We start from the raw sequence: 24,548 nt of genomic DNA, 5'->3' as shown, positions 1-24,548 counted from the left end.
GGAGTTTGCCCCACCAAGATTTAGCATACTAAAATTCGCCCTGCAAGGGCGATAGGCTATAGTACACCACTGATCTTAATGTATCAGAAAGTAGGTTGTACCTTACTTCATTGTTAAGTTATAGACGTACGAGATACTAAACCCGGTCTCAGGAATAGCTAACTTCGGAAATCCCTTCGATCTCCACTGAGTTGGGTAAATCTGCTAGTTTTGTTGCGCCTTCCTTGTGGAATAATCTCCCATTTGGCTCTCTAAAATTGGGACGAATTGGTACCTCTAGAGCAATTCAAAAGGCTGATTGAGGACCTTTTAACTGAAGAATGTATTTGTTTTCTGTGATTGTGTTTCGCTTTGGAATATTGATGTGTATATTGATGTGTACAGTGAACATTGATGTGTATAGATGTGTAAATTGATGTGTATAGTGTATATTGATGTGGGCTCATCTGTAAAGGAGACCATGGTCTCAGCATGACTCAGCGTGACTCCCTGTCAAAATAAAGTTGAAATAAAAACATGCTAGGGTCACCCCTAGTTCAGTGTCTCTTCCTGTGACTGCTTCCCTGCCGAGATGGTATCAGTGCCAGGGAGAGTGCTGATGCGCTGTGAAATGAATTAGTGCCCCTGGCAGGTCATTATAGCTGCGACGTGGCTAAGGCTAATCTGGCTGTCTACAGGGCAGTGGGTCCTTGGGATGGATCACCTAAGTGTTTTACCTCCTGACGCTCATCTGTGCTAATGGTGTTGTCACAGCTCTGGCGTTTTTATGGCCACCGTGTGCAATTCCAATGCAAACACTGTGCGGGGGCATCCATAATTCAAGAGTTTTACGATACTTGCATAAAAAGGGCAGAATTTAAGTTCACAAGGAGGGAAACAGCTAGTGCTGATATCTTTAGAAAGGGATMTTTTACTTCGTGGAAAGCAAAGAAGTGGATCCCGGCTTTCAGAGAGCCATATCAAATAAAATCTTKATTCTGCCTGTTAAATGCTTGCATATGTAACGGCTGTCATCCTCTTCTWKCTCTGAAGAGGTGTAGCAAGGATCGGACCAATGAACACAAATACAAAACAATAAACGTGAACAAACCGAAACAGTCCRGTGTGGCACTGACACAGGAAACAATCACCCACAAAATACCCAAAGAACATGGCTGCCTAAATATGGTTCCCAATCAGAGACAACGATAAACACCTGCCTCTAATTGAGAACCAATCTAGGCAACCATAGACTTACCTAAACACCTAGAATGAACACAACCCCATAAATCTACAAAAAAAAKCTAGACAGTACAATCACCCTAGACGAGACAAAAACACACAAACCACCCTCGTCACACCCTGACCTAACCAAAATAATAAAGAGAACAAAGATAACTAAGGCCAGGGCGTGACAGCATACATAAACARGATGTGGACATGCTGCTATGATGCATGCAGGTATCATCAGGACACTTGTTGGTAGTTCATTAGAGCTTATATGGATACTAATGGGCAGATTATGATATTCATCCACGCATATGATAAGTTCTGTGACCTTTATCACTATCTTTTGGGATAGCTTTCTGAAAAGCTTTGTACATGGCAGCAGAACTGATATCATGTCCATCTTKAAAACATTAGGAACAACTTCCTAATATTGATTTTCACCCCCCTCAGAACAGCCTAAATTAGTCAGGGCATGGATTCTACAAGGTTGCGAAAGTGTTCCACAGGGATACTGGCCCATGTTGACTCCAATGCTTCCCACAATCAAGTCAAGTTGCCTGTATTTTCTTTACAGGAAACTGTTGAGCATGAAAAACCCAGCAGCGTTGCAGTTCTCGACACTAACCGGTGTGCCTGGCACCTACTACCATAACCCTGTTCAAAGGCCCTTAAATACTTAAATATTCTCTTGCCGATTCACCCTCTGAATGACACACACACAATCCATGTCTCAATTGTCTCAAGGCTTAAAAATCCTTATTTAACCTGTCTCCTCCCCTTCATCTACACTGATTGAAGTAGATTTAACAAGTGAAATCCAATAAGGGATCATAGCTTTCACCTGGATTCACCTGGTGAACCTGGTGCATGTTTTGTAAACTCAGTGTATTTCACCCGTTGATTTAGTCACCCCTTTCTCCCATTCACCCCTTCCAGACCACTGGCTTTTGTTTATCTGAGCCCTCATGCAGTGAGGAAATAGCTTTATTTCATTACTGAGAAAAATATGGAGATATATCTCTGGCTTCCCACCTGGCAGGAGCTCCTGCTAGAGGTCCAAGGCATAATTACCAAAGTGAGCCTATTGTTCAGTCCTCTATTAGGCCCTCTGTGTACCTGAGGGTTAGCTCATTGTGTGCTGAAGGGTGTTCCGTTTCTGTGGAAACCAGGGATGAAAAGCTAACCAGGGTATCGCCATCCTTCATCCTTTCTGATGCCATAGCTTAAAAGTAAAGCTGTGGTGTTTAACTATTACTGGTATCCCCTGTCAGCGAATCATTAACAACATTATTAGATACAGTATGTCCCCTGTGACCATTGATGATGACTTACATGATCACAGTAAATGACTGAGATGCTGAATTGAAGCAGCCCTCATTGAAAATAATTGGCCTAAGCATTTCCTAATGCATAATCAAATTCTGAACTGTCAGAGTTAAGGAATTGACCTCAAGCCCAATCAACTGTAATCAATTGACAGTGGTAAGGGTAGATATACAGTGGGGCAAAAAAGTATTTAGTCAGCCACCAATTGTGCAAGTTCTCCCCTTAAAAAGATGAGAGAGGCCTGTAATTTTATCATAGGTACACTTCAACTATGACAGACAAAATGAGAAAAAAAATCCAGAAAATCACATTGTATGATTTTTTATGAATTTATTTGCAAATTATGGTGGAAAATAAGTATTTGGTCAATAAAAATTTACTTTGTTATATACCCTTTGTTGGCAATGACAGAGGTCAAATGTTTTCTGTAAGTCTTCACAAGGTTTTCACACACTGGTTGCTGGTATTTTGGCCCATTCCTCCATGCAGATCTCCTCTAGAGCAGTGATGTTTTGGGCTGTTGCTGGGCAACACGGACTTTCAACTCCCTCCAAAGATTTCTATGGGGTTGAGATCTGGAGACTGGCTAGGCCACTCCAGGACCTTGAAATGCTTCTTACGAACCACTCCTTCGTTGCCCGGGCTGTGTGTTTGGGATCATTTTCATGCTGAAAGACCCAGCCACGTTTCATCTTCAATGCCCTTGCTGATGGAAGGAGGTTTTCACATCAAAATCTCACGATACATGGCCCCATCATTATTTCCTTTACACGGATCAGTCGTCCTGGTCCCTTGCAAGAAAAACAGCCCCAAAGCATGATGTTTCCACCCCCATGCTTCACAGTAGGTATGGTGTTCTTTGGATGCAACTCAGCATTCTTTGTCCTCCAAACACGACGAGTTGAGTTTTTACCAAAAAGTTATATTTTGGTTTCATCTGACCATATGACATTCTCCCAATCTTCTTCTGATCATCCAAATGCTCTCTAGCAAACTTCAGACGGGCCTGGACATGTACTGGCTTAAGCAGGGGGACACGTCTGGCACTGCAGGATTTGAGTCCCTGGCGGCGTAGTGTGTTACTGATGTAGGCTTTGTTACTTTGGTCCCAGCTCTCTGCAGGTCAATTCACTAGGTCCCCCGTGTGGTCTGGGATTTTGCTCACCGTTCTTGTGATCATTTTGACCCCACGGGGTGAAATCTTGCGTGGAGCCCCAGACCGAGGGAGATTGTCAGTGGTCTTGTATGTCTTCCATTTCCTAATAATTTGCTCCCACAGTTGATTTCTTCAAACCAAGCTGCTTACCTATTGCAAATTCAGTCTTCCCAGCCTGGTGCAGGTCTACAATTTTGTTTCTGGTGTCCTTTGACAGCTCTTTGGTCTTGGCCATAGTGGAGTTTGGAGTGTGACTGTTTGAGGTTGTGGACAGGTGTCTTTTATACTGATAACAGTGTCAAACAGGTGCATTAATACAGGTAATGAGTGGAGGACAGAGGAGCCTCTAAAGAAGAAGTTACAGGTCTGTCAGAGCCAGAAATCTTGCTTGTTTGTAGGTGACCAAATACTTTTTTTCCACCATAATTTGCAAATAATTCATAAAAAAATCCTAAATGTGATATTTCTGGATTTTTTTTCTTCTCATTTTGTCTGTCATAGTTGATGTCTACCTATGATGAAAATTACAGGCCTCTCTCATCTTTTTAAGTGGGAGAACTTGCACAATTGGTGGCTGACTAAATACTTTTTTGCCCCACTGTATACTCCTTTCAGAAGACTGTGTTATTGATTGATTGATTGATTGATTGATTGATTGATTGATTGACAAGGAAGAAAGTGCTTTATTCCTTCCTCTGGATCGTCTTAGCGTGGCCGTCTCTTAAAATGCCACTCACATATGTTGAGTTTCTCACATCTCAGCTCCCAGCTAAATCCCGAACCTCCACCTCTCAGCACATTTGCTGTATACCTTCAGAGGAACTGTTTTCTCTCTCCACTGAAGTCTCAGTAGTAAACAGATGTGACGGGTCGTGTAAACACAGAGTGCTAAGCACTAAAAGGAGTCACCCAAATAGAGAGAAACTCTGTCCTAGTTGAGGAAAAAGTAACAGGCAAGTGTCTGAGTGATAATTTTTTTGCATTGACGTCATTGTCAATACAGATTAAGAATCCCGGGATCTGCGTCAAGCACTGAATTAAATTCCTTGAAGGCAAACTGATCCTCAGACTTCTGGATTAAGAAAAAGTGTTCAAAACTATTCCAAGTATTTTCAAATAACAACATGAAATACGCATGATAAATGCATTAATTTGTATGGGTCACTWATGGGTTCAGGCTCAGTACAAATCCTCGCAAATAATCAGTAGCAAACATTAAAATACTGAAGCAATGRCATTTGTAAGGTTCTATCTGTGGTTGAGCATTGATAAATCCACAGAAAGTACATAAAAACTGTCCTCAGTATATCTCCCGTAGCTTTGATTGGACTGATCATGTCAAGTCATGAATCACGTCGACAATCTGCTAGCAAATCATTTTCAATCCTTGTGATATGAAGAWCAATTAGAAATAGAACATCTCAGTAACAGATCCATATATTTCCAGTTCATATTGTGAGGGATGTTTTGTTTGCGCAATGCGCTGTCCTTCCTTTTTAGACGACATAATTAAATACATCAAACGGTAGGCTAAATGCTGTGTCTGCTCTATATCTCTCTCTCTCTGTGGTGACTTAAAGAAGAGTAAAGCTAAGGCCTCAACATCTATCTGAATTGATGTCGCTGTCGATTTCTAAAGTGCTAAACAAATAGGCCTGCCTCGTCGCTGCTCGTTTGCGTGCACTTGCTTATACTGAGAGCTAAGTGTTAATGACATAAGAACAAATAATATMAATTTACTGAACATAAATGGTAATCCTGTTTGTGTATGGTTCAAAGGTCAAAACTCATGTCGGCATTCGTTATTATTGAAGGAGAATGCAGTTCTTATCGAGTTACACAAATCCACAATGAGTCAGTAGAAGCCATATTTATTTAAGCAAGTTAGCCATATCAGCTATGGTTTGTAAATTAGTCTGAATGAACTGTATCACTGTCAGACGAGGCTCCCCTGATAGCCAGGTGTAGCGGTGGTAAGGATTCACTCCAGGGTGCTGAAAGGAAAGCTCCGCTGTCGGGACAGCTTTCTGTAGTGCCTAACAGTTTGTGGGCACCGTTTGACACCGTCATAGTGCATGTAATGTATTGTTAAGTGTTGTGTTGTGTAGTGGCTTCGCTGGCATGCATCTAAAAAAAATGATTCAGTTTGCCCCAAATGCTAGAATTGCCACTGAAATGGATAAATAAGCTCAACATGTGAGGTGAGGAAATTTCCTAAAATGGACACTATAATCCTTGGAGGCAAAGAAATTCCAGAGTGAGAAAAAGAGCCTGCAGTTGTCATTCTGTTGAAATGAGTTTTGAAGGTACATCCACATACTCATCAGAGTCGGGGCTTGCAAGTTTGGTTAAGTGTTTTATTAGATAACTATTTTTGTTCATCATTTTTTTTTGGGGGGGGGGCCACAAGTTACAATAATGCAAAATAGAACTGTGATTGTTAAGTGTTATATATATCAGAACTCTCTGGAGGAGTGAGGCCATTCCAGGACCAGGCAGCGGGCAGCGTCTGGGACAAACATCCGGTTAGCTGTGGTGAAGCGGTGTTTAAGGTCTAGGGACGCCCGGTCAGCAGCTGGGGACCACATGAACGGGACCTTGGGATAGGGGGGTGCTGAAAGGTGGAAAGCCAGGGTGCTGTAACCCCGGATAAAATGGTGATAGAAATGGGCAAATCTTAAGAAGCGCTTCAGCTGCACTCTGGACATGGGTTGGGGCCAATCAACCACCGCTCTCACCTTTCTGGGATCCATCTGCACATTACCAGCAGCGATGATGTATCCAAGGAAGGAGATGATGGAGCAATAGAATTCACATTTTTCTGCTTTGACAAAAACCTGGTTCTCCAGGAGACGCTGGAGGACCTGTTGGATATGGCCCACCAGAGTACTCGTACCTACTGATGAACCTGGTATTTAAATGGACAGGTAGACATGTCATGACCGGTAGTCCTGCAATACAGACAACTCRTGGTGTTAAGTCTGCTTACAAGTTCGGCTGGAGACAGCCAAGCTCTGCCGAGTTGCATCGGCTCTGGAAGAGGCGAGTCGGCAGACGTTGGAAACTCCCGGGGGGACTCTGGTAACCTCAGAGGCAAGGTGGGATCCTTGGACGAGCGAGTGGGACCGGAATCAGACTTCCTCTCCCTCCTACATTCCCGTAGCTGCTTATCGATCTGGATGGTCAAGGCGATGAGCGAGTTGAGATCCGTAGGTAGCTCCCGGGCAGCGAGCTTTCCTTTAACCCCCTCCGATAATCCATGAAGGAACGTGTCAAACAGGGATTCCGGGTTCCAGGCACTCTCGGCAGCCAATGTGAGGAAAGCAACTGCATAGTCCGCCGGGAGTCTTGACGAAGCTGGAGTAACTTCCGGGCAGCCTCTCTCCCAGACAACGGAAAATCGAAAACCTTTTTCACCTCAGCCACGAACTCCTCCAGACTGGAGCACATGGCAGAGTGTTGTTCCCACACCTCCGTAGCCCAGGCAAGAGCCCTCCTGGACATCAGCGTTGTGAGATACGCTATCTTCGAGCCGTCAGAGGGGAAGGACGAGGGCTGTAGCTTGAAGAGGAAGGAACACTGAGAGAGAAACACCCGACAGGTTTCTGACTCTCCAGAGAAGCATTCCGGAGGTGGTAAGCGGTGTTCTTGGGAAGCCGGGGTGGCCTGTTGAGACGTGGTGCTGACAGCAGGGTTATTGAGGGGCTGGGAGGTTACTGTTGTGGCCGGCTGCCTAACAGATAATCCGCGGAATTGCTCCAGCAATGTATTCAAGGCACGGTCATGGCAATCCGCCAAGGTCTTGAATCCTTCCATATGACCTCGAAGTAACTCCTCGTGACTCCCAATTGTGGATCTCTGGGAGGAGATGGCGTTGCGGAGCTGGTCCGAGTCCGCTGGGTCAGTCATAGCCAGTTTATACTATCAGAACTCAGGATAAGACCCAGATGCAGACAGTTTGAATCATAGATGTTTATTAACAAAACCGGGGGCAGGCAGACAACAGGTCAAGGGCAGGCAGAGGTCGATAATGCAGGGCAGAGTCAGTAAGGTACAGAACGGCAGGCAGGCTCAGGGTCAAGGCAGGCAGAGTTGTCAAAACGGGAAAAACTAGAAAAACAGGGGCAAGAGAGAAACAGGAGTACAGGAAAAACACTCTGGTAGGCTTGACAAGACAAGATGAACTGGCAACAGACAAACAGAAAACACAGMTATAAATACACAGGGGATAATGGGGAAAATGGGTGACACCTGAAGGGGGGTGGAGACAAGCACAAGACAGGTGAAGCAGATCAGGGTGTGACAATATAAAATATTTATCATAAAAACAATTGTTGAAAATGTCTTGAAGGCTTTTGTCCCTTAACAATGAAAGTAAACAGCATCTTAGGTGAATCATTTGTTTGATTAGATAGGGTTAGGGTAGGGATTGTGAGTGTGTATTGGCGGGGGGGGGGGGGGGGTCAATAATACATTGTCAATTGTCAAACATGACTATAGGCTACTCCTTTGCATCGCAGAAACAAGAGACCAAATGAGTATGTGTTTTATGAAAATCTGGGAATACTTGGTTGGTCTCAGGGAATGGAAAACAGTTAGGAAGGGACACTTGGAAAACCTATTGAGTGAAGTAGCAGCAAATATGTTAAATTACCAACTAATAAGTATGGAGAGCCTCACCTTATATATTTTCAGTTTAATCACCTTATATATACAGTACCAGTCAAAAGTTTGGACACACCTACTCAGGGTTTTTCTTTATTTTTACTATAAAAAAATATAAAAAAATGAAATAACACACATTTAGTAACCAAATTTAGTAACCAAAAAAGTGTTAAACAAAACAGAATATATTTTATATTTGAGATTCTTCAAAGTAGCCACCCTTTGCCTTGATGACAGCTTTGCACACTCTAGGCAATCTCTCAACCAGTTTCATGAGGTAGTCACCTGGAATGCATTTCAATTAACAGGTGTGCCTTGTTAATTGTTAATTTGTGGAATTTCTTTCCTAAATGCATTTGAGCCAATCAGTTGTGTTGTGACAAAGTAGGGGTGGTATACAGAAGATAGCCCTATTTGGTAAAAGACCAAGTCCATTTTATGGCAAGAGCAGCTCAAATAAGCAAAGAGAAATGACAGTAGATCATTACTTTAAGATATGAAGGTCAGTCAATCTGGAAAATTTCAAGAACTTAGAGTTTATTCAAGTGCAGTCGCAAAAAACATCAAGCGCTATGAGGAAATTGACTCTCATGAGGATAGGAAAGGAAGACTCAGAGTTACCTCTGCTGCAGAGGATAAGAACATTAGAGTTAACTGCACCTCAGATTGCAGTCCAAAATTTCTTTGCATACAGTTCAAGTAACAGACACCTCTCAACATCAACTGTTCAGAGGAGACTACGTGAATCAGGCCTTCATGGTTGAATTGCTGCAAAGAAACAACTACTAAAAGACACCGATAAGAAGAAGAGACTTGCTTKGGCCAAGAAACACAAGCAATGGACATTAAACAGGTGGAAATCTGTCCTTTGATCTGATGAGTCCAAATTMGAGATTTTTGATTCCAACCACCGTGACTTTGTGAGACGCAGAGTAGGTGAACAGATGATCTCTGCATGTGTGGTTCCCAGCGTGAAGCATGGAGYAGGAGGTGTGATCAATCAATCAAATTAATCAAATGTATTTATAAAGCCCTTTTTACATCAGCCYATGTCACAAAGAGCTAGACAGAAACCCAGCCTAAAACCCCAAACAGCAAGCAATGCAGATGTAGAAGCACGGTGGCTAGGAAAAACTCCCTAGGAAGGCGAGAACCTAGGAAGAAACCTAGAAAGGAACCAGGCTCTGAGGGGTGGCCAGTCCTTTTCTGGCTGTGCCGGTTGGCGATTATAACAGTACATGGCCAAGATGTTCAAACGTTCAGCAGGGTCAAATAATAATAATAATCACAGTGGTTGTAGAGGGTGCAACAGATCAGCACCTCAGGAGAAAATGTCAGTTGGCTTTTCATAGCTGATCATTCAGAGTTAGAGACAGCAGGTGCGGTAGAGAGAGTCGAAAACAGCAGGTCCGGGACAAGGTAGCACATCCGGCGAACAGGTCAGGGTTCCATACCCACAGGTAGAACAGTTGAAACTGGAGCATCAGCACAACCAGGTGGACTGAAGACAGCAAGAAGTCATCAGGCCATGTAGTCGTGAGGCATGGTCCTAGGGCTCAGGTTCTCCAAGCGAAGAGAGAAAGAAAGAAAGAAAGAAAGAAAGAAAGAGAGAGAGAGAGAGAGAGGACGAGAGAGGAGAGAGGGAGAGAGAGAGGAGAAGAGAGAGAGAGAGAGGAGAGAGGAGAGAGAGAGAGAAGAGAGAGAGGGAGAGAAGGAAGAGAGAGAGAGAGAGAGAGAGAGAGAGAGAGAGAGAGAGAGAGAGAGAGAGAGAGGAGAGAGAGGAGAGAGAGAGAGAGGAGAGAAGAGAGAGAGAGAGAGAGAGAGAGAGAGAGAGAGAGAAGAGAGAGAGAGAGAGAAGAGACGAAGAGAGAGAGAAGAGAGAGAGAGCAGAGGAGAAGAGCATACTGCAATTCACACAGGAACCGGATAAGACACAGGAGAAATACTCCAGATATAACAGACTGACCCTAGCCCCCCAACACAAACTATTGCAGCATAATTACTGGATGCTGAGACAGGAGGGTCGGAGACACTGGACCCGTCTGACGATACCCCCGGTCAGGGCCAACCAGGCAGGATATATACCCACCCACTTTGCCAAAGCACAGCCTCACACCACTAGAGGGATATCTTCAATCACATTCTTACTACCCTGAGACATGGCCGAGTATAGTCCACAAACAATCCCCCACGGCACGAACCCAAGGTGAGGCGCCAACCCAGACGGAAGATCACGTCAGTGACTCAACCCACTCAAGTGACGCACCCCTCCTAGGGACGGCATGGAAGAGCAACCAGTAAGCCAGTGACTCAGCCCCTGTAATAGGGATAGAGGAAGAGAATCCCAGTGGAGAGAGGGGAAAAGGCCAGGCAGAGACAACAAGGGTGGTTTGTCGCTCCAGTGCCTTTCCGTCACCTTCATACCCTGGGCCAGACTACACTCAATCATAGGACCTACTGAAGAGATGAGACTTCAATAAAGACTTAAGGTCGAGACCGTGTCGTGTCTCTCACATGAATAGGCAGACCATTCCATAAAAATGGAGCTCTATAGGAGAAAAGCCCTGCCTCCAGCCGTTGCTTAGAAATCTAGGACAATAAGGAGGCTGCGGCTGTGACCATAGCTACGTGTAGGTATGTACGGCAGGACCAAATCGCAAAGATAGGAGCAAGCCCAGTAATGCTTTGTAGTTAGCAGTAAAACCTTGAAATCAGCCGAGCTTAACAGGAAGCCAGTGTAGAGAGGCTAGCACTGGAAGTAATATGATCATATTTTGGGTTATAGTTAAGATGTCTAGCAGCCGTTTAGCAATAACTGAAGTATATTTAGTGCTTTATCCGGGAAGCCGGAAAGTAGAGCATATGCAGTAGTCTAATCTAGAAAGTGACAAAAGCATGCATACATTTTTCTGCATAATTTTTGGACAGAAGTGTCTGATTTTTGCAATGTTACGTAGATGGAAAAAAGCTGTCCTTGAAACAGTCTTGATATGTTCGTCAAAAGAGAGATCATGGTTCAGAGTAACGCCAAGGTCCTTCAACAGTTTTATTTGAGATGACTGTACAATCGATCAAGATTAATTGTCAGATTCAACAGAAGATCTCTTTGTTTCTTGGGACCTAGACTAGGCATCTCTGTTTTGTCCGAGTTTAAAAGTAAAACATTTTCCGCCATTCCACTTCCTTACGTCTGAACCACAGGCTTCAAGGAGGGCAATTTTGGGGGCTTCACCATGTTTTCATCGAAATGTACAGCTGTGTATCGTCCGAAAACATGAAGTAACATTGTGTTTCCGAATGACATCACCAAGAGGTAAAATTTATAGTGAAACAATAGTGGTCCTAAAATGGAACCTTGAGGAACACCGAAATGTACAGTTGATTTGTCAGAGGACAAACCATCCACAGAGACAAACTGATATCTTTCCGTCAAATAAGATCTAAACCAGGCCAGAACTTGTCCGTGTAGACTAATTTGGGTTTCCAATCTCTCCAAAAGAATGTGGTGATCGACGGTATCAAAAGCAGCGCTAAGGTCTAGGAGCACAAGGACAGATGCAGAGCCTCGGTCTGACGCCATTAGAAGGTAATTTACCACTTTCACGAGTGCAGTCTCAGTGCTATGATGGGGTCTAAAACCAGACTGAAGCATTTCATATACATTGTTTGTCTTCAGGAAGGCAATGAGTTGCTGCGCAACAGCTTTTTCATTTTTTGGGGAGAGAAATGGGAGATTCGATATAGGCCGATAGTTTTTTACATTTTCTGGGTCAAGGTTTGGCTATTTCAAGAGAGGCTTTATTACTGCCATTTTAAGTGAGTTTGGTACACATCATGTGGATAGGGAGCCGTTTATTATGTTCAACATAGGAGGGCGAAGTACAGGAAGCAGCTCTTTCAGTAGTTTAGTTGGAATAGGGTCCAGTATGCATCTTGAAAGTTTAGAGGCCATTACTATTTTCATCAATGTGTCAAGAGATATAGTACTAAAAAACTTGAGTGTCTCCCTTGATCCTAGGTCCTGGCAGTGTTGTGCATACTCAGGATAACTGAGTTTTGGAGAAATACGCAGATTTAAAGAGGAATCCGTAATTTGCTTTCTAATAATCATAATCTTTTCGTCAAAGAAGTTCATGAATTTATCACTGCTTTTTAGTTAGCTTAGCGAGAGTTTCAAAAATACATTTTGGATTGTTCTTATTCTCCTAAATTAAATGACACCGAAAAAACAACAAAATACAAAAACGAACGTAAAGCTACATGCAGTGCAGAAAGCAACTACACACAAACAAGATCCCACAAACTAAAGGTGGAAAAAAGGCTGTCTAAGTATGATCCACAATCAGAGACAACGATAGACAGCTGCCTCTGATTGGGAACAATACCCAGCCAACAAAGAAATAGAAAAACTAGAATGCCCACCCAAATCACACCCCGACTTTACCAAATAGAGAAATAAAAAAGCTCTCTAAGGTCAGGGCATGACACAGATGGTTATTTCCATTACCTAGTTACTCCCAGTTCAGTGTGTGTTGCATCTTTTGAGGATTGTTTTCAGGTTGTCTGTATAGCGTTTCTCTTTCCTCCATCACTCTCACTCTATGGAAATAACCTTATTTAGAAGATTGCCTTTCATAAAGTTCCTCCCATTGAGAAAAAGTGACACATTGAAGCAAACAACATGATGTGTAAGCATTTATATAGTCGTAAACTGTTTGCCCTACATTCAAGATTTCTAGTCAAATGGTTTGGCCAGTGGTTAGCGTCATAACCGTGGGAAGTTTTTTTGAGTAGGGAGTATTGAAGGGCAGAAAAAAATCACCTTTATAATAAAGCATTGCATGCATTTATGCAGACTAACAGAATTGCCTTCATTTCTCAGAGTAGCCTCTCCACTGTTGACGTTGAGACTGGTGTTTTGCGGGTACTATTTAATGAAGCTGCCAGTTGAGGACTTTCTCAAACTAGACACTCTAATGTACTTGTCCTCTTGCTCAGTTGTGCACCGGGGCCTCCCACTCCCAACCTGGGGCCTTTCACCCATAATGAGCTCAGCAACCTACTACTTTCATCCTGAAGAGAAAGCACTGTGTCCCACTGTTACAGGACCTCAGAATTACGGGACCTGAGAAATGCCAAGTGCAATGTCCCTGTTAGATGTGGACAAACTGTCCCTAGTGGGGCTACCACTGCCAACTCTGTAACAGAGAGGAGCTGCATGAGATCACACAGCCAGCCAAGAGAGAAGTGACTGTAATTTCAGCAGCTGGACAGTGACATACACATACGATACACATACATTCAGCACTTGGACAGCGACACGTGTATACGCACAATCTCTTGATGAATGCTGCGCGTGTGGTTGTGTGAATGTGTGTGTGTGTGAGTGTGTAAGTGCAAATGTAGCCGTCCAGATACTGAAATCACAAATCCCCACCGATCTGCATGAAATGTGTCTATCAAAGTGCTATTGGATCAGAAAGTATGACTCAGAAGCAGAAGGGCTTTGAGTGGGTGGACAGCAAAGACTCTCCATGCTAATGGTGCCTCATGTCTCTGTACCTCCTGTTTTTGCCCTCAGCCATGGTTGTGTTCATTAAGCCTGCCCACATACAGCTGACAGCAGACACTGGAAAGATTACCTTTGCCACAGCCAGGCTTCATCATTTGTTGATTAACACAGCCAGGTCACCCGTGATATAAGTCAGTATTCGACGTCTATCCATGTCTGAGGTACGTTGGGAGATGATGTGGAAACCGACCACTAGGGGCAACCGTGAACGCTGTTACCTTCAAGTAGGTTTCAGTTTTGCTAGGGCGTTGTGGACGAGGATGGCAGATGGGCGTAAGCATCTGCCTCTGACTCCAAAGGTTTCAAATGCAAATAGACGTGGATGGCGGATTAAGCGTCTGCCTCTGATTCCAAAGGTTGCATGTTTGAATCCAGTGATAGAAAGATGTTTTTGATATTTTTGGTTAAGGTAAGGGTAAAGGTTTGGTATAGACTTAAAAACGAAAATTATCAAAAACAACTTTCTATCGCTGGATTCAAAAAGGCAACCTTTGTAATCAGAAGCATCTGCCTCTGATTCCAAAGGTTGCATATTCGAATCTAGAGATAGAAAGTTGTTTGTGATATTTTAGTTTTAAGCCTATCCCGAACCTTAACCCTTACTTTAACCATTTGTAGTTAATACCTCATCTTAAGGATTTGGAGTTAATGCCTAAACTTAGCCCTAACCTTAAAAATTCGGAGTTAATACTTAAACTTAACCTTAAACACTTTGAAATTTGATATTTGAAATTAGAATTTTGAGAAACATGTCTAACTCTGACATGAGACTGTGAGAGCTTGTAGGTTTTACAGTACATAACAGAAATAAAATCCTACAAAGAAATCCTATAATATAATCACACGTGGTCAAATAGAGATTTTTGAGAAAGTCTTCAACATGGTAAAATAGAGAGCTATTCTGCCAGCAGAATAAAAAATAAACGTCTTAATTCACAAGAGTAGAGCAGAACTTCTTGCATGCAATAACTACTCATAGCCTACCATTGGAGTTTGGAGCCATGTGTTCCTGAAAAAAAAGTTACACCTGGAGTGGAAAAAACTATTGATTTCTTGATTTCAAGACTTTGGCCTCTGCAACTGCCGTTCCTTTTTTATGTTTTTTAGAAAGCTGGGCCATACCGCAGCATACCATATCTCCTTTCCCGTGATTAATTTTTAGAGCTTGGCACATCACATAGGCCCTTGTTTTTCAAACGACACATTAATCCCCTAGAGGGTTTGGCTAGAGGGGTTGGAGAGGATGCCAGTTCATTGGGCCAGTCTGGCACTGCTGAACATGAAACAGTGTAATAAAAACCCATCTGTTGGAAGACTGAAGCTGAGCCAACGGAACACAGCCTATGTGCTTGAGGTTTTGGCTGACTGCGGAATAAAGACTCCACTTTTACCCTCTTTCCATCCTCTCTACTATCCAAGTGTGGCAACTTTTAGTTTTCTTTTAGGGGATTTTAGGAGAGGGATAAAACATATAGAGAGAGTGTGTGTGTGTGTGTGAGTGCATGCGTGTGAGCAGGGGTGGATAGAGTACTGAAATATGTTACAGAAGTAGAAGTACTGGTACTTTAATGACATTTTACTCAAGTGGAAGTAAAAATACAGGTGTAAAAAAGGACTCAAGTAAAAGTTAAATGTAGCTKATTTAAAAAGTACTCAGTCATTTAGTTACTTTTTAAAATAAAAACATTGACCTTAAGGTTACCTGAACGTTGGTACACATGATCTATTCCATGCAATACATTGATAAAGGTAGAGAGGAAATGAATGTACAGCAAGTTAATTGCTAAGTTAATTTATTGTTTGAGTTGCAGCAAGGCACATCTGTATATAGAAAAAGAAAGATTTGTCAATACTATTAATTTTTGAAAATAGATTAAACATTCAAAGCAGTTAAAATGTATTGATGAATTATAAGAAATACATAATAAAGAACATAAACTCACAAACCAACTCTTTCCCTTATTCCCTCACTCATTCACTCAGTCACCCATACAAGGACAAATGTGACCCGTTTCAGGAAACTAGGCCTATCTCATGGGTCACTATCTCACAGGAGAGCTGTTTGAATGTAAACTTTTCTTTTAAATAAAAATAAAAAATTTGCCAGAAATGCCTTCCCAAACATGTGAACTTTCATGTGCCTGAATAACAAACGTGCATGCCATCTGTAAATAAGAATAAAATTGTTAAATTACGAGCCTAGTTGGTTTAGCCACAGAAAAAGTCAGCAACCATCCCYCTAGCCATGAARGGTTGAGATAATGAGTAGGCTGGACATGGCGAYAGATGATTTTGGATTGATCTGCCATATAGCACGCTTCTGTCTATTTCAGCTGYTCAGTAGGTCTAGGTAATCCTGTCTAACGCGACTTAAAAKAWWWTTTWAACTCRATAAGTGTTGCTCTCCACTTTCTAGAGAACCYAGTTTTGAAATCAGTAGAATTCGAGTATGATAGCTAAGGAGATGGAGAAAACACCTGTCTTCGGATTACATCTTCAAACTAAGGGCAACCATGGCATCCGACAGGAGACACGTCCATCCATGATGACTATCTTTTGAGGGGTAAGATAGTCTAGCTAGCTACATTTTCAGATATTTCACATTTCAAATTTTGGCAGAATATCTTTTSWWTTTAAGTTAAAGTGTACTGTTAGCTAGCTAGTTATGTGTATGATCTTATTATTCGTATCTCAGAGCCATTGCTTAGCTAGTTATAGCCTAATGTTAGCTAGCTAACATTGAACCTGGTTGGTTAGATACCTGCAGATGCAGATTCATGCAGGGTAGTAACATCATGAGTTGGGATTGTAGTTAATTGTTTACCTAGCTAGCTAGCTACATGTCTTAACAAAAGACTCCACTATGCACGTAACCATTTCGGTTGCGTTCGTAAATTCAGTCTGGCCATCTACTCCGATGATCACTCTCGTCTGAGTACACCAGAGCACAGAATAACTGCTGAATTTACGAATGCTCAACACCCGTTGAATATGGCCGGTGTCAGTTGAATATGGCCGGTGTCAGTAAACGTCGGCAGAAAAGCGTAATAACATTTTTGCCAGCAGCACAGTTAAAGTCATCAACGCTCTGGATGACATGAACATAGCCTAACTAGCTCTGCTAGGGCGAGTAAAATGGTCAGAGTGGGGTGTTCTCTCATTTGTGTCTGGATGTAGCTAGCAAGCTAGCCAATGTTAGCCAGTTAGCTTGGGTGCTTGACTGCCGTTGTGAGGTCAGAACATTCGGATCAACCCTACTCATCGTCCAGAGTGCCCAGTGTGTGCTCAGAACGCTCTGAGAGTGAAATGCTCTGAATTTACGAGCAGACAATATGACAGCACAGTGGCATTCACCAACACTCTGAATAACATAACAGCCTAACCTGCTCTGCTAGGGTGAGTAATGTTCAGTGAGCTGTTCTCAAATTTCTGTCTGGAAGTAGCTAGCAAGTTAGCTTGGGTGCTTGACGGTGTTGTTAGTACAGAATGCTCYGATCAACCCTTAAAGAGATGGGTGGGGCTAAAGCTTAAAAGGGTGTGAATGATGCTGAATGGGTGTAGACAACGAGGGGCTCTCCAGTAGTAGTACCAAAACATCCAAAGGACTTTTTCTCAAAAGTGAGTTTACAAGTTTATCAACTTTGAAAGCAGAATTACTTTCCCATTGTTCCTTAACTGTAGTATATGATATAACATTGTGTAGCTTTGAGTCTCTACTTTTATCCATTGTAAAAATWAAAAAAACACAATTTCAAATCTTACGACATAAGACCAATTTGAGCTCTTCAGTCACAAATGGGGAGTGCCAGGGAACACTGGAAATAACTAAAGGATTTGATATCAAATTAGCTCTGTAGGAAACAAAATTATTTGATGTCAAATTAGCTGTGGAGGCAACAACAGAGTACATTAGGTATTGTGGTGTTCCTTGAGCAAAAACCAAGGAGTTCTGTTCTAAAGCCTTCACTTCTCTCTGAACGTGCTGTTTAATTTTAGTAGGAGCTGATTTTAAAAGGAATCGAGTCTATCCTGGCTTGCTTTGCAGTGAAGAGCATTCCAACCTAGCTAAAAAGACGCTCACAGGCGGCAGAGGCAGACAGGCCTGTGTTCAGTTTGAAGGACAGTTTCCATGTATGGAAAGGAATGAAGCAAGTCCATCTTGTCTGACTCACAAGCAAGGTACCCATCCAGCTCCCCTGTACCTTGTGACGTTTTTGCGCATCAGTGATGAGAAGAAAAGATTAATTCTGCATTTCAGATGAATGCTGCCTCTGTTACTCTGTCTCATCCTCTGACATTATGTCAAGATGATGCTTCAGGTAGACCAAACCTGTATAGTGGCAAATTCACAACATACACATATTGAATATTTCTGCAAATTCTGCTTTATGTGGCAACTTAGTTTATCATATCAGTAACATTACTTGAGCCCAAAAACACATTTTCCATACTCAGCTTCTGAGACTGAAGTGAGATTGTCAGATGTTGTCAGACCTGAAAAGTTGTCTAATGTTGAATTTAGTCGATGTCTAGCTGTACCTATTGTGTAGACTCACACAGTTATATGCACAGTTAGACTTATAGAGTCTCTGGCTTTTAGATTGATGTTATTGTAATTTACACATACAAAGTACAATACATAGCTTAAAATCCTAGGTCTCTTTAAAACTTGTTTGAGATAGGAGGCAGTATTTTGACGTGCGGATGAAAAACGTGCCCAAAGTAAACTGCTTGTTACTCAGGCCCAGAAGCTAGGATATGCATATAATATGCATAGATTTGGATATAAAACACTCTAAAATTTCTAAAACTGTTAAAATAATGTTTGTGAGTATAACAGAACTGAGGACAAACCATCCCAAAATTCAAAATGTTTTTTTTCAGCCTATCACTATTTTCAATGGCTGTTACTTTTATTATAAGGCGAAGTCCTCCCAGATTGCAGTTCCTGTGGCTTCCACTAGATGTCAATAGTCTTTAGAAAGAGTTTCAGGCTGGTTTTTGGAAAAATTAGCCAGAAATTGTTGTTTTTCTAGGTGGATCCCATTTTGGTTGTAGTGTTTCCAAGCGCGTGAATGAGAGCGCGTTCTTTGGTATTTTTCTCCGGTAAAGACAATAACAATTCTCCGTCTTAAATTTATAGTTTATTTACYTATTAGGGTACCTAAGGTTTGATTATAAACGTTGTTTGACTTGTTTGGAAAAGTTTATTAGTAACGTTTGGGATTCATTTTGTATGCATTTTGATGGAGGGAAACTGGGTGGATTATTGACTGAAGCGCGCCAGCTAAACTGAGTTTTTATGGATATAAAGAAGGACATTATCAAACAAAAGGACCATTTGTGATGTAACTGGGACCTTTTGGAGTGCCAACAGAAGAAGATAATCAAAGGTAAGGCATTTATTATATCGCTAGTTCTGACTTTCATGTCGCACCTGCCTGGTTGAAATGTGTTTTTCATTGTTTTGTTTACGGGGCGCTGTCCTCAGATAGTTGCATGGTGTGCTTTCGCCGTCAAGCCTTTTTGAAATCTGACAAAGCGGCTGGATTAACAAGAAGTGAAGCTTTATTTTGATGTGTTACACTTGCGATTTTATGAAAGTTAGATATTTATAATACTGTAGTTTGAATTTCACGCTCTGCAATTTCACCGGATGTTGTCGAGTTGTCCCGCTAGCGGCACGCCTTTCCCAAGTTAAATATTGTCATCACCAAGCACGCTAACGTGAGCTAGCTAGCTAATTCACTCTAGCTCACTTGTTGATGTTAGCAAAGATTTGTATAACTAACCCAAGGTAGACCATAGCCTGTTGTTTCCAATGGGATAAAATTAATCATAGTGGGCAGAACAAGCAAGGTGGGCAGAGCCAAGCACGAGCTAGTGAGTTTCTATTGGCGCCTTCTAGCATTTATTTGCATATTTCCGTTAGAGTGTGCCTAATCTGTGAAGTGCGCGTGTGCAATTACTCCATTCACCCTTGCACTCCTTCTAAACAACTACATTTTCTGTGATTTTGGCAAAGGGTAGTCTACAAAACTCAGTCCCCTCTGATTGTTACAGATTTTAGTTTTGGAAACAGAAAACTGTATGGAGATCAAATGTTTCATTGATGAGAAAATATGCAGAATGTCGGCCAAAATCCATCTTGTTCCATCTTCTCCCACTGCCAGGCACTGGGCTTCCTCTCATCACTATATTTGGTAGTGAATGGAACGCCAACCGGATGCTTCACATTTTTACATTGGGTGAAATATCTGTTTTATCTGTGATGTTAGCCTAATGTTGTTAGCTAGCTCAGATAACTTACATGGCTAGTTAGCTAGCCACCACCACACATAGCGACATTGGCGTGCTAGCCATAACAACTATCATCATCGGGTGGGGGTTAGCCATGTAGCTAACTAGATAGCTAACTTAGCTGCAAGGATAGCTTGATAATGTTAGCACACTGGACAACTAGGCTAATGCTAACGTATCTAACGTAAATTATACTTTTAGATAGCTAGCTATACTAGCTGCTAAAGCCATCCATAGTTAAATGTTTTAGCATTTATAGCTAGCTAGTTATCTTACCTCTACAATGTTCCTCAAGTTTGAGGCAGAGTTAGTGTAAGCTGCCACCTCCGCCATCCTGGGTAAGCAAAGCTTGCATTGCGTTGCCTCTCCTGTGCTTGAAGGAGAACAGGTCACAGTCTCCTCCGTCTCCATTGTTTTCACACATCGCTTATACACGTTTTCTCTCTTTCACTATATGTCTCGAACTAAACTTTTTTMTAGCTTTTTTTTAATATTCCGACCATAATCGTTCAGTTTGTATGCACAGCTTGATTTGATTGAGCTGTATTGGCTCGATGCGTGAAATTTGATTGAATTGGTCACTGACTAAACAACGATGAGCAATTTTTGTCTGTCTCCGATGAGCTCTCGCAAACTTTCCATGCCCACATGATGTATTCTTATAGATATCCTACAAAATTGTACTCTGTAACGGATGGTTTTAAAAAGGTAGCGAAGTACAGTACTTTATTCAAAACATACCTAAGAGTAAAATGACTGACTTTGAAAAATACTCGAAGTACAAGTACTCAGAAAAGCTACTCAATGAAAGTAAGGAGAGTATTTGTAATTTGTTACTTCCACCCTGCGTGGACGTCTATACCAGGCAGTTCCAGAGGAAGGCCCTAAAAATGGTCAAGCGGTACCGGTGCAATAACTCTGAAACCAGGAACCTGAACTGCTTCTACACCCAAGTCATAAGACTGCTAAATAGTTAACCAAATAGCTACCTGGACTATCTGCATTGACACTTTCTTTTTTTCTGCATTGAACTTTATTCAAAGTCACATATGCGCTGCTACTGTTTATCATACAGTATACCCTGTTGCTTAGTCACTTTACCCCTACCTATATGTACATATCTACCTCAATTACCTCATACGCCTGTACATTGACTTGGTTCTGGTACCCCGTGTATACAGCCAAGTTATCATTACTCATTGTGTATTTATTCCTCGTGTTATTTTTCTATTATTTCTCTCTGCATTGCCCATAAGTAAGCATTTCACTTTTAGTCTACACCTGTTGTTTATGAAGCATGTGACAAATACAATTGTATCTGATTGCGTGCTTGTGTGTGTATGTATTTGTGTGTAACCACGCAACTGCATTTATGGAATGGAAGGATTGGGGCCTATAACACATTGGTCTTTTGTTTTTTCACCTTTCATTTCTGAACTTCTCTGCACTTTACACCATCGCTTCTAGTATTCTCATTTTGATACTTACGCACGTTGATACTTACACATCATTTCGAGATCCTCACTAGCCATGATCATTACATGATATCACGACACCATTCACCACGATTGGAAATTTCAGCAAGCTGTAAAACACAATCCAAATTGTTTGTCTCGACATTCCTACTTTTAGGAACACTGAGTTGGATCTCCCATTTAGGGATGCTGGAGAACAGGCATGAAACTTCAGGTAGAAATGCATGATTCTAGGTCATTTTAAAATCCCATTATCTTTCAGTAAGGATGATGGTGCTTGTCAGGTGGCCGTGTGCACAGATATTCCATCTCTCTCTTTTCCTCTCATTTCTCCATTCATTATTCCACAGCAGGCTACACCTCTTTCGGAGAGGGTCTGCTTCTCTACCTGTAAAAGCGATTTGAATAACTTTGAATTTCAATTTGCATACTTTTCAAGGTATTGAATGGTGTTACCACGACTTGCYTTGATTTGTCATTGCATTCCTGGATTGAGGCCTGTTCTAGATCAAAGGGAAGAGGGGGAAATGAACAGGGGAATGTCTTTGAAAGAGTATGTGTCATTCCCTTGGTTGAACCATAAGGATTCTGAAGTCAAGTGAGGAGTAATGAACTGCAGAGAAATGCATAACGGAGACTGAGGCAGTCTAGGAAGGTGAAATGGCAAGAAGAAGGTATTAGATGAGGTGATGTTTTCCCTTATTATAGAGTATACTTCCCCCTGTTGCTGTCTACAACGTAAATGGCCAAGTTTACCACGAACTGCCACTGAATGTTGTTGTTTTMTTGCAGAAGGCTGGCCACTACAAGGAAGTGACTAGCGTGAGGTTGAAGAAAAGTAAGAAGTGGAAAGGAGAAAGAGAAGAAGGTGAGAGACTGATTAAAAGTGGTTGTAGATTAAAAAGCAGTCTGCTGCAATCATCACCCACTGTGTGGAAATGCCACAGGCTGCTAAAAGCGGGGATGCAGTTGAAGACCACCTGTGCAAAACGCTTGCTCTAATGATGGTGTGTTCACACTGCATGTGCTAATAGCGTGAATAGACTTTTAACTGCTGGTCCAGGTCCCCATGGACTACCCTGCAGAGACAATCCAGAAGAAATTACGGTCCCGCTTTAAATTAAATTAAATTAAATTAAGCACTGCTTAATAAAGGCTTCATAAATCATATTAAATTTAGGCTTCACCAAACACTTATAACCTTATCATGCATGTTGGTAGAGCATTGCAATGCCAGGATAGTAGGTTCGATTCCCGGGACCACCCATACGTAAAAATGTATGTGCAAACGTATTGCTTCTCCTTGCCCCAACCTGGGCTTGAACCAGGGTTCCTCTGAACACAACAACAAGTCACTCACAAAACATTGTTACCTGTTAGTTCACAAAAGCTGTGGCCCTTGCAGAACAAGGGAAACAACCACTTCAAGGTTTCAGAGCGAGTGACGTCACCGATTGAACTAGTTAGCCATTTCACACCGGCTACAAATGCACGCATAACCCCTGCTGGGAAAAAAACAGAATTGACCAGCATAGGATGGTGGCCAGCCCTCGTTGTGTTTTCGCTGGTGACCAGACTTTGTTGTGTTTTCGCTGGTGACCAGCCTTCGCTGTGTTTTCATTGGACACCAGCCTTCGCTGTGTTTTTGTTGGACACCAGCCTTCGCTGTGTTCTTGCTGGTGTCCAACGAAAACACAGCGAAGGCTGGTCACCAGCAAAAACACAACAAAGGCTTTTGCTGTGTTCTGGACACTGGTGACCAGCATAAATTGGTCACCAGCATACCAGCATATGCTGGTCACTCGCAAAACGCAGATTGACATAAAGTGTAGCGAACTCTATTCTTAGGGCAGAAGCGTTATCATTGGTTGTTGCGAAAAGGTCAAGAGGCATGTTTTACGCTAGGTTTTTTTCACAAGTCTGACCGTCATCACAATAAGCAGATGAGAATTTTTCTATAAATAAATTAAACCAATTCCTCTTGATTGCGAGCTTGCTAACTCGCTAGATTTACTTTGAAGAAGCATATTTAACTAATTGTTTTTGGATGGGGGGGTATGGCTAGGCTACATTGGGAATCTAGCTAGCTAATGTTAGCTTAGCTAGCGATGTAACAAGATAGCAAGTTTTGTCCGAGAAGCATGTTTACCAGTCACATGAATATATAGTAGACAAGGATAATGGTGATGCTAGCGGCATTAGAAACGTGTTAACTGGCCAGCTAGCAAGCTATAACTTAATCTAGATTGAATAAACTACCTAGAAGTAGCATGTTCTGTGAACCTGATTCTAAAACTAATTGTTATTTTTAGCAGCTAGATAGTGAGTTACTAGACATCGAGTTCTGTGTCACAGACCACTGCACAAAAGTATTAGCTAGCTATTTACATTTAGACTGACTGCTTTGCTGGAGCCAAGAGTTCCCTCAGGACAACCGCTATTCTGCCTCAAGTCAGTAGATGTTACTTGTAATTCAATTAATCCCATACAATTAAATTCATCCCTGCCCGTGCATTTCAAGTAACTGACATTCTGACTGTTCCGATTTTTTGACAAGGGGAACACAGCTAAATATTTTGGACAAATGCAATTCCAGTTGAATACATTCAGTTGTACAACTGTCTAGTTATTCCCCTTTCCCTTCCCTTTCCCTAATTAACACATGGTCTTTTTTTGTAGTTCACCATCCAGATGTCTGCTGGTATTACAAGAGATAATAATTGTATCTGCTTAAATGGTGGGTGGGAGATTTTGTTGGCCAATATACATTACTTACTAGCATAAATTTAAAACATAAGAACTACTGCCTACTATAGCTGTGGCAGATGGTGTGGGATTTCTGTTA

General features: G+C 41.9%; 1 long non-coding RNA gene across 1 annotated transcript in view; it reads left to right on the top strand.

Annotated features, from left to right (window-relative positions):
* The window catches only part of LOC139028251 (uncharacterized), a 31,532-nt gene extending 7,652 nt beyond the window's left edge, over positions 1–23,880 (top strand). The window contains exon 3 of the long non-coding RNA XR_011480450.1: positions 22,496–23,880. This is a non-coding gene — a long non-coding RNA (uncharacterized lncRNA). The remainder of the gene's footprint in view (positions 1–22,495) is intronic.
* The last annotated feature ends 668 nt before the right edge of the window (positions 23,881–24,548 follow it).

The sequence above is a fragment of the Salvelinus sp. IW2-2015 genome, linkage group LG1 (genome assembly GCF_002910315.2).
Source record: "Salvelinus sp. IW2-2015 linkage group LG1, ASM291031v2, whole genome shotgun sequence".
Taxonomy (NCBI): Eukaryota; Metazoa; Chordata; class Actinopteri; order Salmoniformes; family Salmonidae; genus Salvelinus; species Salvelinus sp. IW2-2015.
Note: the sequence above shows the minus strand (reverse complement) of the source record. Positions and strands in the feature narration are given on the sequence as shown.